General features: G+C 43.3%; 1 protein-coding gene across 1 annotated transcript in view; it reads left to right on the top strand.

Annotated features, from left to right (window-relative positions):
- The window catches only part of PDE6D (phosphodiesterase 6D), a gene marked incomplete at both ends in the record, with an annotated part of 47,803 nt that overhangs the window by 5,343 nt on the left and 26,880 nt on the right, over positions 1 to 15,580 (top strand). The window lies entirely within an intron of this gene.

Here is a 15,580-nt window from a genome sequence, read left to right as displayed (position 1 = left end):
CAGTGCCTTCTTGCTATTATTTTCTTTTCATAGAAACTACTGTGCTTTGCCTCTTTGAAGAAATAATCTCGATTAGTAAACATTGATGTATGTCTAATATGCATTGTCTCTTCTAGACACTAATCACATTCCAATTTATGGCAGATTAGCAAGAAAAAAAACTAGTTTGTTTCGGAAGGTTTCTGAAAGCACCCTTCACAGTTGCCTTTCCTCTCCCATCATCTGGTCCTGACCCCCACCCTCCTTCTCATGCGCCGTGACTTGAACTCTGCTTCCTATCAAAAACAGTTGACTAGTTGGCTCTACATCTTCTTGTCACTTAGATTTTCTTATCAGGAATGACAAACTATTGGCCTTTTCTTGAATATCATTATTGCTTAGTAGGTGCCTTGGCCACATGTTAAAAATGAGTGTAAGGTTTAGTATTTCCTAAAATACAGTTTTTGTTTATCAGCCCAAGTTTGGGAAAGCAACCAGAGCTTCCCACCTGTACAGCCAACAGACACCGTTGGTCACACGTCGCCTAGCCACGGACTTCTCGTCCATTGTGATTAGTGGTTTGTTCTCCGGGGTGCTCATGCCTGGAACTCTGAAAAGTTGGTACTGTTATCCTGACAGGGTTTTTAACAGGTGTTCCTGCTTTTGCATTTTTATGAGAAATTTGGAGGATAATTAGATATTTAGAGCCTTCTTCAGGCCTTCTAAATTTCTTTCCAGGATTGTATATGGGGTTTACAGTGGAACATTCTAGTAAATTCTAGAGATGTGGGACGGAACACAGTAAGACTGATGGAAAAGTGCACTTGTATCATTATTGTGTTTGATAGAGCTAGCAGTGGTCTGAGGTTTGTGTTTGATAGAACTAGCTGTGGTCTGAGGTTTGGCAGCTCTAGGTTCTAATTAGGCTTGACATCACTTTTGCCTCACAGACCTCACTTGTCAGCACTCTGCATCCACAAATCCGCATGTTAGAGGAGGACTTGACTTCTGAGTATATGACTCTTTCCCGGTTCTTGATGTTGAGCATAATGCAAAGGAAGTGTGAAGGCCATCTTGTGTAGTAATCTGACTTTAACATCCCCTGCTTGAATGCTTACAACTCAAATTGCCAGTGTTTTAAAAGAAACATTCTCTTTTTTGCGTTTGACCTGATAGTTTGAAGCTGAGAAAGCAAATATATTATCTGAAAGCTCAGTAGCCATAAAGATTTTTTACTGGATTGGATGGAAGAGCACACTGTCAGTGGCAGAGAAGGTCAGCGTCCCACTGTGAGAACACACCCGAGGAACTTGTTGAGTCTGCAGTGATGGGGGCATGGCAAAGTGGAGCTAAATCAGAGGCTAGGCGGCTGAAATGTGCCAAACATACAATTGCAAACTGAGGAGTCTTCACAGGAAGGTGAAAAGTGTTGGGCAGGGAACGTGAATATTGTCATAAACTTGTTGAAATGGCTCTAAAGAGGGAGAGCTAAGTATGTTTGTAAACTCTCAGAGGAAGTACAGGGGTCAAAGGTAGTAGTTCCAGGGGACAGAGTTTAGTCCATGTCTGACAATTAGTTACCTGAAAAAAAATTTTTCCAGCAAGTATTTAAACTGCAGATGGGTGCCTGTCCATCAAGAGTATTGCAGATGGCCTCTCCGGTGGCGCAACGGGCTGAGCGCTGCACTGTGAAGCTGTCCACGGTCTCTGCAGCCTGGGTTCGGTCCCCGGCCAGCCAGGGAGAAACCCACATGGCGTGGCAGACCTCTCCTGTCTCGCCCGCTGCTCCCCTCAGCAGTGCATTTCAGTCAGTCTGCCTGTTCTGTTCCCCACTATGTCTCTGGTGGATCCTCTCACCGCCCCATGTCTCTGACCTGTATCCCAGTTCTTGTATAAATAAATAAATATTTAAAAAAAAAAAAAAGTGTTGCAGAGGGCAGCATGTCTGCGTCAAATAAGATGTTAGAGGGGATGACCTCCAGAAGGACTCGAATCCTTCTCCAACACTGCAATCCTTTGATTCGGTGACAACCTTTCTTAGTTAACAAGGACTCTTTTCAGCAAGTATTTCTTTTGAAATATGAACTACACCTAAAACAGGCAGAACATCTTTTGTGACGATATAATTAAAGCAAGATGTCATTTCCTTTTTGTTTTGTCAGAGAACTCTTAGATACTCAGTATTGATGAAGTGTTTTGTTTCATGCATTGTGGATCCACTGATTCAGAGTCACAGAGAGCAATTATTGCCCCTGAATTTAGCTAAAGTCTAGAGAACTAAACATAAATAGCTCTAATATAAATAACACTATAAATATAGGCGCAAGAAGAAAGGGGGCAGCCTAATGATGTCTGACATTGCTACATTGCTATGGTCTGTTCCAGTTTTTCGTTCTTTTAAGTATTTATGAATTTCATCATAAATACTGTTCATTAAGAGTCATTTAAGAAAATTTCTCTTTCCCCCTTTTCTAGTTGCTCAAAGCACTTTGATCCATTACTACATTAGCACAATAACTCAGTACATTATTATCCCTGCTTCATAGATGGGAAACTAAGGATCGATGATCCTTAATTTAAACCTGATTTGTCTTTTCTACAACTGTTGCTTTCCACAGGATACCTTGATGCCTTTCTGGAGAATTTATTTCTTTGCTGTATTATTGATTTGATTTTGAGTTTAAAATTTTTCCTCGGTGTTTTCCTCAGATTTATTTTTTCGCTTGAAAATTATTCCCTTCCATTGTGGTCATATCCCCTATATTCTTTATTTCTCTCCAACTCTCAGATACAGAGGGCAGGAGTTAGCCTGGGACTGAGGGACAATTTTCTAACAATTAGAGTTGCCTGAAAAAATACCTTTTCCAGGAAAGTATTTAAGCAGCATGTAGTCGTGTGCTAGAGCTGTCGTAACAAAACCCCATAAACTGGGTGGCTTAAACTATGGACATTTATTTCTCAACACTTCTGGAGGCCGGGAATCCAAGATCAAGGTGCTAGCTGATTTGGTTCCTGGCAAGGGCCCAGATCCTGGCATCCAGTTAACCACCTTCTCCCTGCTTCCCATGGCCGGGTGGGGGGAAGGGGCGGGGGGTGCGCGCCACCGTAGGAGAGTCATAGCTGCACCAGGTGTGACACCACAACCTGGGTGACAGTTCTGTTCAGAAAGGATGGTTGTGGGCAGGCCCTGCTAAGTGAAATATTTTTAAAAAGGGACTAAGCTAGTCTGACCACTTTCGTGAAAGGAGTGAGATTTAACTCTGAGTCTTTATTTTATACCATCTTCTGTGCAAAGAATAATGGCAGGGGTACTCTGGCCTTAGTGCTGCTGCCACTCATGGGCAGTTCCTTGAGATATCTGTTGGACTCGATAAGTGCCAGGTAATTTGCTGGAGCCAAGAGATGAAGCAGAATGATGGACCAGTTTCCAAAGCCGCAGAACTTTTCTCGTAGAAGGGAGAAAGAGACAGTTACAGTCGGAGCAGGTGAGAAGCTCCTGGTGGTATACAGTGCTGAGGAACCTCAGGAAGGCGGTGGTGGAAGGCTTCAGAATTGCTGTTTGCACGGGACCTTGAAAAATGAATAGATGTTCAACAGTTTAATTTTTTAAGATATCGGGAGTAACAGCAAGGAAAGTGATGGCATGCAAAACGAGGGAAGAAAGAGTTTCAGAGGGGGGTTGGAATCAAAAATGAGGCTCAAAAGGAAGTCCTTGGAATTGCTAGAATTTTCATTCACATATAGTTGAGGCTGTGCTGAGTGTCCCATGAGACCTTATTGGTCATGGGTAATCTTGACAATAATCGATCTTGAGAGTAGTAAATACTTAAGAAAACAAATTACTAGCCTTTTTAATAATTTACTGAGATAGAAGAGATATCTTATATCTGTGAGGAAATAGAGTCGGCAAGAATAAACTACTCTCAAGAAAGCTGATGACTTAGGAAAGCAAAGATGAGAGGAGTTGTTGAATAGGTAGGGGGATTTTATTAAAGACTGGAAATCACTTATTTTAAACTACCCAACTTTGTATAAGTCGCTTAACATCTATTAACAAAGACAGTGTTTGCTTTGTCTGCTTTATAGGGATATTAGGAAATGCGAGTGAAATAGTACATGCCAACTCATTTCAAACACTGTAGCTCTAAGCTGCATTACATTTACTGTACATTTACTGTACAATGCTATACTTATTTACTTATATCTGCTTTAAAGTTCAGGGTGGCTTTTCTGTTTTGCAAATTTATAAATTTTCATATTAACCAGTGCTGATAAAGCCAATCTTGGTGATTCTTTTTTACTCTGACTTGAACCTCAGAAGTCTCTTCACAAACCTGAGAAGTGACTGTGGCTGTTGGAGTGCTAGCAAAGGAATCCCCCCTGTGACACCCCTCTATGTCTTAGAGTTTTTTCAAGAGTATTATAATTTTAGAATTGAAATTATAGCATTTTTTTAATTAGGTAAAATTAAGGAATCTTGAGTGTGGATTTTGATAGCATTCAAGGCAAGTCCCTGTACCTCCAAGTGACACCTAGAAACAATGACTGGGCCTTTCAGAAATTGACCCTGGGGGAAGGGGCCTTGTATTATCTTTTCTTCAATCAGGAGGTTCTGGGAAGCCAATAAAGATGCAAAGGGAGTCTCTAAGAATCTCTTTGCTTATGTCTCTGACAGCTTGTTTCTAACCAGCTTCAGGCACGTAAGTGCACATATCAGTAGAATAATAGACCTTCTAGAAAAAGAAAGGTTTGTTTGACTTTCCTGGTGAGAAGATTGTGTTATGTTTCAAGTAGTGATCTTTTTCTCATTACTAAATGACTTGCCTCCACTGTTTCCCAGGCCAGTTTGAATTTTGATTGTGTGCTCTCCGGGCGCAGTGCCTCTGCCAGGGCCGGAGTATTATTTCACAGGGATTTCACACTGATTACAGCACTGAGTATCCTGTTTCAAGGATACTGAAACCTGTTTCTCAGGGATCCATTTGTAATTTTTCACCTTGTCCCCCATAAATTGGGAAATTGTTGGGTGGCGGGAAATGTTTAAATTGTGAATTGGCTCATCAGAATGTACCAGAGGCAGGTGCTCTGTACAACCGGCGCTCATGTGGAGAAGGAAACTTTGTCAGCAGTGATATTTAAGCACCAATGAAAATGGGATTAAGAGGAGAAAATGAGTTCAGAAAAAGAGCAAGGAGAGGGTTTGAGAGGGGAGAGACCATCAAGGCAGAGTGTTAAAACAGAACAAAAAGAAGAAAAGAGCAACCGCACCACAAGCCCGGGGAGCGGAGCAGAGACAGACTCCTGCGGCGAGATGTCAGCCGGTGCTCAGGAGAAACGCCCATGCTCACTGCTGATCACGGCACAGCTCCCACCCGGAGGGACAGAGAGGAAGGGGTTTTTCTTCATGCCTGTGGCCTTGAGGGCCTTCATGCGTGTGACCTTGCCCTGCCCTGTGGACATCAGCACGCATCATCATGTGCTTAGTCGGCCAGTTTGCCTGAGCATTCTACTAACCCTGCAGTTTCTCAGGCTATGGATAAGAGCCGCGTGCCCATCTATAATTTACAGCTGCTCTGCCAACTCGCGTATTCAACTTAATGCAAAATGGGCTTTTAAATCCTAATATATTTTTACCTGCAATATGACTGACTTAGCTGTTCTCCTTCGGGAGAGTGGGGACTTTTTGGTTGGTTGGTTTGCTTGCTTTTTGGGTTTTGTTTTGTTTTGTTGCTGAGCTCCAGCTCTGAGTTGCCCTTTCTACCGCCTGCTGAACCCTGACTGAGCAGCAGTGCTGGTCTGGCTTCTCGACACTCTTCAGTGGAGCCTGGCTTTCTGAGTGCTCAGCCTGAAAGAGGGAATTCTGACTTGCTCTCCGGTGCTCCATTTGGTTCAACACCTATTTGAGTTCCAAGTATGTGCTGAGCACTGAGAAAGGAAGGATAAATAAGATAGTGCCAGTGGGATGTGACTTGCAAACATCTGTGCACAGCACTCTCCGATAAGTGCCGTGCTGCAGGTGTAAATTCGTGTTCAGGTGCACTGCAAGGGGATCATAGAGCTTTGCCTCAGGGTCTGTCAGGAACCCCAATCAGAGAGAAGAGTACTGGCGGTAAGCGGCACTATCTAGACCAAGTGCAGCAGCAGCGCTGAAAAGCATGAAGCTCCAGAATGGAATGTTTGGAAAGTGCAGCGGAGAGGCGTGGCTGCATAGGGTGCTTCCAGGGCTGTTGAGGTGACAGAATGGATATAGGGACTAGATCAGGATCCTCCTCCCCCAATAAGCCTCACCATCCTTACATACAGCTATTTCCTGTACCTACTGCCCTTCTCCTTGCGTGTTGATTTCCTCTTCTTTGTGAAAGTGTACTTTCTATTCGATACTGCCTTCCTAGCCCCCCCTCCTCTATTGCTTTTTTTAACCCATTAGTACTGTATAGCCCTTTTTAAAAAAAGATCAGAATTCCCCAAACCTATTTACAAAATCTAGACTTTTTATGTTCCTTAGAAATATGTGTGCCTGAGGATGGTAGGAATTTTTTTATTGGACACTTATGTAGGATTAAAGTGAGACTGTATCAAGAACAGAGGTCTTGTCTGCCTACCCTCTAGAGCAATACTAAACTGTCACTGGTGAAAAACCAGATTTTCACTTCTAATCCTTCTCAGACTGATATTTTTATAAGATAAATTTAAAATTTGCCATACAATATAGAAGTCAATTAGAAAAATGACATGTAAAAGTCAAACATTTTGTTAATAGAATCAACAAACTGTTCTGCTGAATTGCCATTAAAAATTTTAAACATTTGTCTTGTCACAGACTGTAACAGACAAGCCCGCACCAGTCTGTGGCCCACGTTTTGAATAGCACAGCTGCAGAACCCCAGTCAACTGGAGGCTACTAGACAGGCATCTCTGGGGAATGGCTGTGAGTGAGAGGGCTAGCGCCACCACAGAGTAGGGAGGAAGAACGCCAGTAGCAGCTCTTGCGAGAGCTGGGGGAAATAACAGAAAGTAAGAGCTCTGCAATCACATCACCCTCCACGTGAAACAAACAGCGCGCTCTCTGGACAGCATTCCTTTGACTCCGTCAAGGCAGATGTATACTAGTGATCAGCTGCATGAATTTCTGAGAAATAGGAGTTTGGATTGTGCCAAATATGTAAAATTTAACTCTAAATGCCTGCGAAAAGATGCCAACCCACTCCTTCGAGCTCACTCTCCCGAGCAAGTCTGTGGTTGGCTGGAGCTGATTTCCAGCACTAACCCCTGCCCTTGGAATTCACATCTCTCCTTGCTATGCCATGGGCCACACGGCCAGGTGCCTGAGATTTTCTGGTTTCCTCCTGTGTCTTGGCAGGCAAGCTGAATAGGGCAAGAAGTCCTTTATTTCAAAAACTTTGTAACAAACATGGCTTCTATATCAGTTAAGATGATTTTATGTTATATACAACATTACAAATTTCTGGTTCTTAAAAGTGAATTGTAAAGTCTTGACTCACCATCAAATAAGAGGAATTCATGGTGTCATTCAGAGGACAGAAAAGCAAGAAGTCGACTTTTTAATATTCAAAGGAGATTATTATTTTGAAAAATTTAAAGTCAAAAATTATTTGAATGCAACTTTATTTTTGAATGCCCATAGTATATGTTAATTACTGACTTGTTGAGAGAAACTATTCCTTACCCCAAATATACATGTTTTTTCTATTTCAGGAACACAGGTCAGTGGCAAACTTACATGGCAGTCAGCTGAAAGAAATTCTTTACGTTCCAAATCACTTTGCACTTTGAAAGATACCAGCCTTCCTCAAAATCTCTCATGGAATCATAATTTCTGTAGAAATCTGCATGTGCCTTTTTTCTTGGCTCGGCCACAGTAAACTTACAGAGAGCTGCAATCCCAGGGAAACTGCTGAAGTCACAGATTCATTCCACAATATGAAATCACAGGTGCCGGCCAGAAGGCCTTGCCCCTGAGGTTTCATCAAAGCACAGAAGCCACAGTAGTTTTTCTCTTCCACACTGATCTCCTTCCAGACTGAAGGAAGCATGGGTTGTGCGCCAGCAGCACTGACTGCAGCTGATGACAGGGAAAGTTTTATTACTACATTTAGAATTTTGTTTCCATTGTGGATCAGTACAGCATCAATAACTCAATACTTCATTCTCTTCCTCTATTGAACTTATCCTAAGAGAACATTGTTAGGCAGGGCAAAAGGACCTTTGGGGTATTTTGGGGTCGTTTGCACACTCTCATTAGTTCTCATCAGTTCCCTCAGCTCTGGGAACTCTGGGATGTCCTAACAAAGATTCCCAGGTCCCTGAAGCTGTCTGACACCACTCGTCCCAAGTGTGTGCAGTGTAGACAGACCTCTGTCTCGATGCTAGAGCTGTGAGTTCCTGAAATAGGTACTTTAACTTCTGAGAGCACCGCTGTTCCATGGGGATGTTGGTATTAAATGAGAGAAGACTGAAAAATTGAGAGAGGGGCTCATAGGACAGTGCTTGGCATTCATGTTGCATGTGGGTACTCAACATGTGTCCCTTTACCCTGCCTCCCCTTTCTCTGAGGACTAGCTCTAAGCAGTGAAAATAGCCAGATAAGCCTGGGGATACTGTTGGCTCTCCCCCTGGCGTTCTGCTCTCTGCAGTGATCAGTGAACAGACTTGTAGGCAGCTAGCTCTGAGAAGCCCTAACTCTCCAAGACAGTGGAGGCTTAGCCCAGTAGCACTGGCACTGTCCGCAATGGTAATGAGCCAGTAATCTGTAGATTAAGAATTACTGACCTTCTAGCCATTGCTAGGCTAATACAATCAATGGTTTTCCCCTGGCCTTTGGAGGTTTCATTGAAACTCAGAAAAGAAACCAGATTGATTTATAATTCTCCCAATTGTCCAGCAGCACCCCTTATCACTTGAAAATGAGTAAGACCTGCCCCTCAACTGTTACGAGATCTTTTACCTTGGCATTGTTGTGGCTTTACCAATTTTATATAGTTTGGTGTGGTTCAGTAATTTCTTGAAAACCATCCTAAACTAGAAAATAGTGTCTCTACTCACACAGTGTGTCCTCTTTGTAAACATGTCCTTTATCCATCAAGGCAAGAATCAGGGACCCCACAGGTAAATGAGTTCTGCCCTAGGGGATACGCTGGCAGCGCTCTTTGGGCCCTTCCCTGATGCCAGAGGGCATCCAGTGCCCTGCAGCCTTGGGAGGTGACTTTCTAGCTTCATGTCCCAGAGGTACTGCTAGTCTTACACCCTGAGCTTGCATCCTCTGGTCTCCAGTGGAGTGTAGTTCCCCCAGTACAAAGTGGGCATTCAGGCAGTTGAGTCACATAAATATGAAGAGTGTGGACATCAAAATCAACCACTGGCTTCGGGAATTGTGAGCAAGGTGCTTGCTACCCCTAAACCACAGATTACTCATCCAGACAATACGAATGAATGCCCCCTTCATAGGGTGGTGAGGATTCATTTCGATTAGGATAAAGCACTTAGCTCAACACCCAGCACGCAGTACACGTGGCTGCCTCTGTATAACAACAGGTCATAAGGTGAGGCACCCCAGCACTGTCGGGGTTGCAGTTTTCTGCCAGAGTCTTAGACCCAAGAGATGTGTAACAGGAATCACCTGACAGCAGAATTCTTTCCATTTGTTGATAAAGTCTTCCACTTTACTTTCTTCTATTCATTTATTTTTTTTTAAAGATTTATTTCTTTATGCATATAAGAACTGGGGTAAAGGCCAGAGGTGCGGGGGGTGAGATGATTCACTAGAGTAGAGAGTAGAACAGGCAGACTAACTGAAACACACTGCTGAGGGGAGCAGCGAGCGAGACAGGAGAAGTCTGCTGCACCATCTGGGTAGCTCCCTGGCCAGCTGGGGGAATCGAACTCATGCTGCAGAGGCTGCAATAGCTTCATAGTGCTGTGCTTAACCCCTTGCGTCACGGGGAGGCCCTCTTCTAGTCATTGAAATGGAAATTTACTTAGCTGTGACCCACTGGATAAGGAATGTCTGATAAACTATAACAGCTCGTTCATATAATTGCTCTAGATAATTTTATATGAAACTTCCTATTCAAAATTATTTTGGAGGACTAACAGTCTGGTGGTATGTTATATTAAATATTTACTTTGTCATTTGTCACTTAAAATTATACCGAGCATTTCCAATTTTCATGGGAGAGCCCATGGTGGGGGGAGTATTCCCCCACAGACACACTTTTTTTTGGTTTATATCTGGTGAAATTTAAAAATTTGAAGAAGAGTATTGCTCAGAGGAGGCAATGAGACACCATGTTTGAGCTTCCTGATGCTCTTTCTGCACACAAAGAAGCATTTGGGCAAATAGTCCACTGTTTGTTGTTGGTTCCTAAAGCACTGCCAGGGGAGACTTATACTCCTGGGGTCCCTTCTTACATCCCCAGGAGGGAGTTGATGGAAGATGGTTATTAATCTAGACCAAACTCAGTTGATTAGCTGAACTGGCTCCCAAACATGTTTTTGGCAGAGAAATAAATTCTGTAGGTCCCAATAAGAATGTTTCTGTGTCCCCCTCCAGCACTGCAGTCAAGGCTTTTGTCTTTTCCCTAACAATGTTTAGGCTAGTGATTTTTTTTTTTTAAAGATTTCTATATTTATGCATACAAGAGCTGGGGTGCAGGCCAGAGATACAGGGGGTGAGAGGATTCACCAGAGAAAGAGTGGGGAACAGAACAGGCAGATGTACTGAAATCCACTGCTGAGGGGAGCAGCAGGGTGACAGGAGAGGTCTGCTGCACCACGTGGGTCAGCTCCCTGGCTGGGGATCAAATTTGTCTGCAATGACTGCAGAGAGCTTCATAGTGCTGCGTCTTAACCCCTTGCACCACCAGGTAGACTGGTGATCTTTTTCTCTCACTTCCCACCTCCTCCTTCTCATTTGCTTGGCCTCCTTTGTGCACACAAAGTATATATGGTCCAATGACTGTTTTTCCGCTGACAAAAAGTGTTCTTCCAAACTTTAAGTTCCCTAAAATCTTATTTCCTAGCAACAACTTGTAGTTCTGAATATCAGTCCTTTGTTCTTGCTCTGTGGCCCTCCCTTCCCCGTCTGGTGGTGTAGAATATGGGCCTCGCTGGCTGTGATTTCTTTTTTTCCATTCTTTTAAGAGTTTTCTTTCCTGGAATCCTATAGGATTGTCCCTTGTCCAGAAGCGTTGGCATCCCCTCGGAGTTGGTTAGAAATGCAGGATGTCAGGTCCCATCCCAGAACTGCTGAACCAGAAGCTCTAGTTCATCAGGCTCCCAGGTAGTTTGTCTACATGAAAATATAAAAGAGCCCAGCTGTCAATCATGTTTTGCTGAAAGGGGGAGGAGCAGTTTTCAACCCTGCTATTTAGCAGAGTTATATGGCAACTTTGAAAAATACTGACGCCTGGGTTCCATCTCCAGAGACCCTGGTTTAATTGGTAGGGGTGATCCAGGCATTGGGTGTTTTAACATGCAGCCAAGCTCTCTGTGCTTGAATTTTATAATTTGCCCTAGAGTCTTAGAATATCTCAGAGATGTAAATCAAAGGAAGCTTCATGGACCAAGAAATGATACTTTTTGAAGTACATCTGCATAGAAAAAACAATTAAAATCTGTACACCAAAATATTAAATGATGATCTTTGGGGTACAAGATTACAACTCTTTTTTGGTCCTCACTTTTCTAAACTTCCTGTAATCACCATGAATTCTTTTGGTAAAGAATCCTCATATGTACATATACACTTAATAAACATAATATTACCTGTGTTTTTTAAATTGCTTTTTAATGTTTTTGAATTTTATCCTGCTTTTTCACATAGCAACATATTACACAGCAACATATTTCCTCATACCATTAAATATAATTTACCTAGGTTCTGATATTATTTAAAGTGAATCCTGATACAGAATAACAATTTTTGCATTAAAAAGCACGTTAATGTACCAGTGGGGGCCTTTGAGAGACTAACTGTTCAGCTCTTGGAAACCTCTGGTGTTTGGAAGTTGACCCAGGTGTTGAAGTGAGATGTTGAAACTGCACAGATCAGACCTTCCCCGAGGCTTTTGCACTGTCGTCAATTGAGTGCCAGCATTTTTTTTCTCTTTGACTCTTAGACCTAACACGGAGACCTTGACAATAGCCCCAGGAGATGCTGCACCCCAGGGACTTCTTAATGATGTTTGGATTACAACCTGTGTCTTCTTGGAGGCAATAATATTTCTAAACTTCCTCTTTAATCCCTTTTTAGTTTAGTTGGAATTGAGCTTCAAGACACTAATCTCTTAGAGTTTGAGTATCCTCTGCAGAGGTGCATCGTGTTATGGAAAACTGAAAAATCCTCAGAGCAGCATCTTGAAAACCTCAGTGGTGGGTGTTTGGCCAGGCTACGTTGTCGTCAAAGGATGTCAAGTGTATCCTGATTCCCAAGCCTTGGGAATAAATACCAGTGCTACAACTTCAAAAAAATGATCTGCCTATAAAACTGTTCTATTCTTGCCCCCCTCCAGTTATCCTATCGTGGGAAAGGATGATTTGCTAATGGTGTCTTTATAATGAGGAGGGAGGAGCTGCATTTTGCAGTGGGAGGGCCTTTCTAAAGATGCTCTGCAGCTCTCTCTTTCGGAAAAAAAGCTCTACTTGTCGTCTTTTTTCCTCATTGAACCTTTCCCCCACCAGAATCTGTATATAAAAGATTCAAAAAGGTACAGTTTCTATAGTTTCAGAGAAATAGGCCTAATATTTTGTTTGCAGAGTTTTAGTTCTGACTAACAGACCTTTTAAACACAGTGTTTCGGGCCTCCCTGGTGGCACAAGGGGTTAAGACGCAGCCTATGAAGCTGTCCGCAGCCACTGCAGCACAAGTTCCATCCCCAGACAGGGAGCTACCCACATGGCGCAACTCTCCTGTCTCACCCGCTGCTCCCCTCAGCAATGTATTTCAGTCAGTCTGCCTGTTCTGTTCCCCACTCTGTCTCAGGTGAATCCTCTCAACCCCCACACCTCTGGCCTGTACCCCAGTTCTTGTATGCATAAATAAATAAATCTTTAAATAAATAATAAATAAACTCAGTGTTTCTCTGGGGAAAAAAGAGTCCAAGACACTTCTACCCACAGCTGAAGCCTGGCAGGGGGTGTTCCTTTAAGGGATGTCTGGGCTGCGTTTTCGCCTTAACCTGAGATGGTGGCTATCAGCCCTGGCTGTCCTGTCTGGATATGCAAATTAGGAAGAGACACTAGGGTCTGGCCAGTGCTAGAAGGTGAGCCGGTGAGTGAGCGGGTGTTCAGCAGTGAGGGCATGTTTCAGACACGATGCTTATCTTATCTCACAAGACCTGACCACAGGCAAGCCGGAGATGGTACTCTGTACAAGCTTCCAATCTCTTCTCGCGTTGCTTTTAATTCTTTTACCTGCTGGCTTTCCCTACCTGGGGAACTCCAGGGAACCTGCACAGGGATCATGTCTTTTTAATCATAGTGTAGCCTAGCCCTGAGCCTAACGCTCAAGATGTTCAGTAAATGTGGGACAAGTGAAATACCCAGTTCAATTTTATTATCATCTGAAATCCTTTGGTCATATTCAAATCTGGAATAGCTTGATTTTTTTTTTAAACCAGTTATAAGTTGATCATTACTTAACACCATTAAGTGTTGTGTTTTTTTAGGAGAATTTTTTTTAAGATTTATTTATTTATGCATACAAGAGCTGGGGCACAGGCCAGAGATGTGGGGGGAGGTGAGAGGACTCACCAGAGACAGAATGGGGAACAGAGCAGGCAGAATGACCGAAGTACACTGCTGAGGGGAGCAGCGGGCGAATCAGGAGAGGTCTGCTGCACCATGTGTGTTGCTCCCCTGCTGGCCAGGGGATCTAACTTGGTGCTGCAGAGACTGCAGAAGCTTCATAGGTTGCATCTTAACCCTTTGCGCCACCAGGGAGGCCCTTGTTCTTTTTTTTCAAAGATTTGTTTATGTGTACAAGAACTGGGGTACAGGCCAGAGGTGCGGGGTGAGAGGATTCACCAGAGAGACAGCGAGGAACAGAACAGGCAGATCGACTGAAATACACTGCTGAGGGGAGCAGTGGGCTAGTCAGGAGAGGTCTGCTGCGCCATGTGAGTACCCCTTTGGCCAGGAATTGAACTGGTGCTGCAGTGGCTGCAGACGGCTTCATAGGTTGTGCCACCAGGGAGTGTATAAGTGTATTAAGTGTATAACAGCTGTAAAGTAGATGACTATTTTGGACTTTCTGGAGGGAAAAATAGAGGAACAATAATTATGTAAAGTTTTAATCTAAAATTATTTCAAAACCTTGGATTTTTTTTTTAAAGAATTATTTATTCATACAAGCACTGGGTACAGTCAGAAGCGCGGGTGATAGAATTCACCAGAGCCAGAGCGGGGAGCAGAGCAGGCAGAAGGACCGAAGTTCACTGTTGAGGGGAGCAGCGGGCAGCAGGAGAGGTCTGCGTGCCATGTGGGACCCTCGCCCGGTGGCCGGGGATTGAACTGGTGCTGCAGAGGCTGTGGGCATCTTTGCAACCCAGCGCTCAACGGCTGCACCACTGGGGAGACCCAAAACCTTGGATTTTTAGACCACATTTGCCCGTAATCATGATGATGCTATATTTGTGTGTTCATCATGGCACCTTAACTCTTAAAGGAGATTTGAAAACACAAATCACAAGAGAAGGTATTCCTCTGCCAACTGGTGTTAATATATAAGGTAAATTAAATGGACAAGACACATTGTTTGGTTATGGGCTGCCTAGTGAAATTATTGCCCTCAATTTGGTTTTTTTGTTTTGTTTTTTACTTCTTAACTGTTAGTCTGAAGCAATCTGTGGCAATCAGCTTGGAATTTGTTCATCCTGAGTATGGTTTTTGATTTTTAAAAATGAAATACATGGTTGAGGTTAGTGTAGCATGTATATTGTGTATTAAACTATTTCATTATGTACTAAATCACTATTTAAAATGAGTTCTAGGGCCTCCCCGGTGGCGCAGCGGTTGAGCGCTGGGTTGCGAAGCTGCCCGCGGCCTCTGCGGCGCCGGTTCAATCCCCGGCTGCTCCCCGGCCACCGGAGGAGGGTCCCACATGGCGCGCAGACCTCTCCTGCCGCCCGCTGCTCCCCTCAGCAGTGTCCTTCGGTCCTTCTGCCTGCTCTGCTCCCCGCTCTGGCTCTGGTGAATTCTCTCACCCTCCCGCGCTTCTGACTGTCCCCAGTGCTTGTATAAACAAAAAACAATAAAATAAATAAAATAAAAAAAAATAAAATAAAATGAGTTCTAAACACTATATGTAACAGAAAATTCACTAAGAAAAAAACAGTAAAATAAAGGGATATTCTGTACAAAAGAACAATTTATAAGCTTAGAAGATGCTTACTAGAACCGAGTGGAATCTGTCCCTACCAACCTGTCACTAGCTGAGCTATGAGGCTTTAAATAAGTCTGTTAATGCCTCTGAGGCTTCTTTATCTTTAAAGTGGGGATGATACCTGCTTCAGGAGGGTCAGCTGAGATATACAGTGACAAGTTATAAAGTGATTTGTGCATTTTACAGTGCTGTGGAAATGAA

The sequence above is a fragment of the Talpa europaea genome (genome assembly GCF_964194135.1).
Source record: "Talpa europaea genome assembly, chromosome: 1".
Taxonomy (NCBI): Eukaryota; Metazoa; Chordata; class Mammalia; order Eulipotyphla; family Talpidae; genus Talpa; species Talpa europaea.
This window is presented reverse-complemented; position numbering and strand designations above follow the sequence as displayed.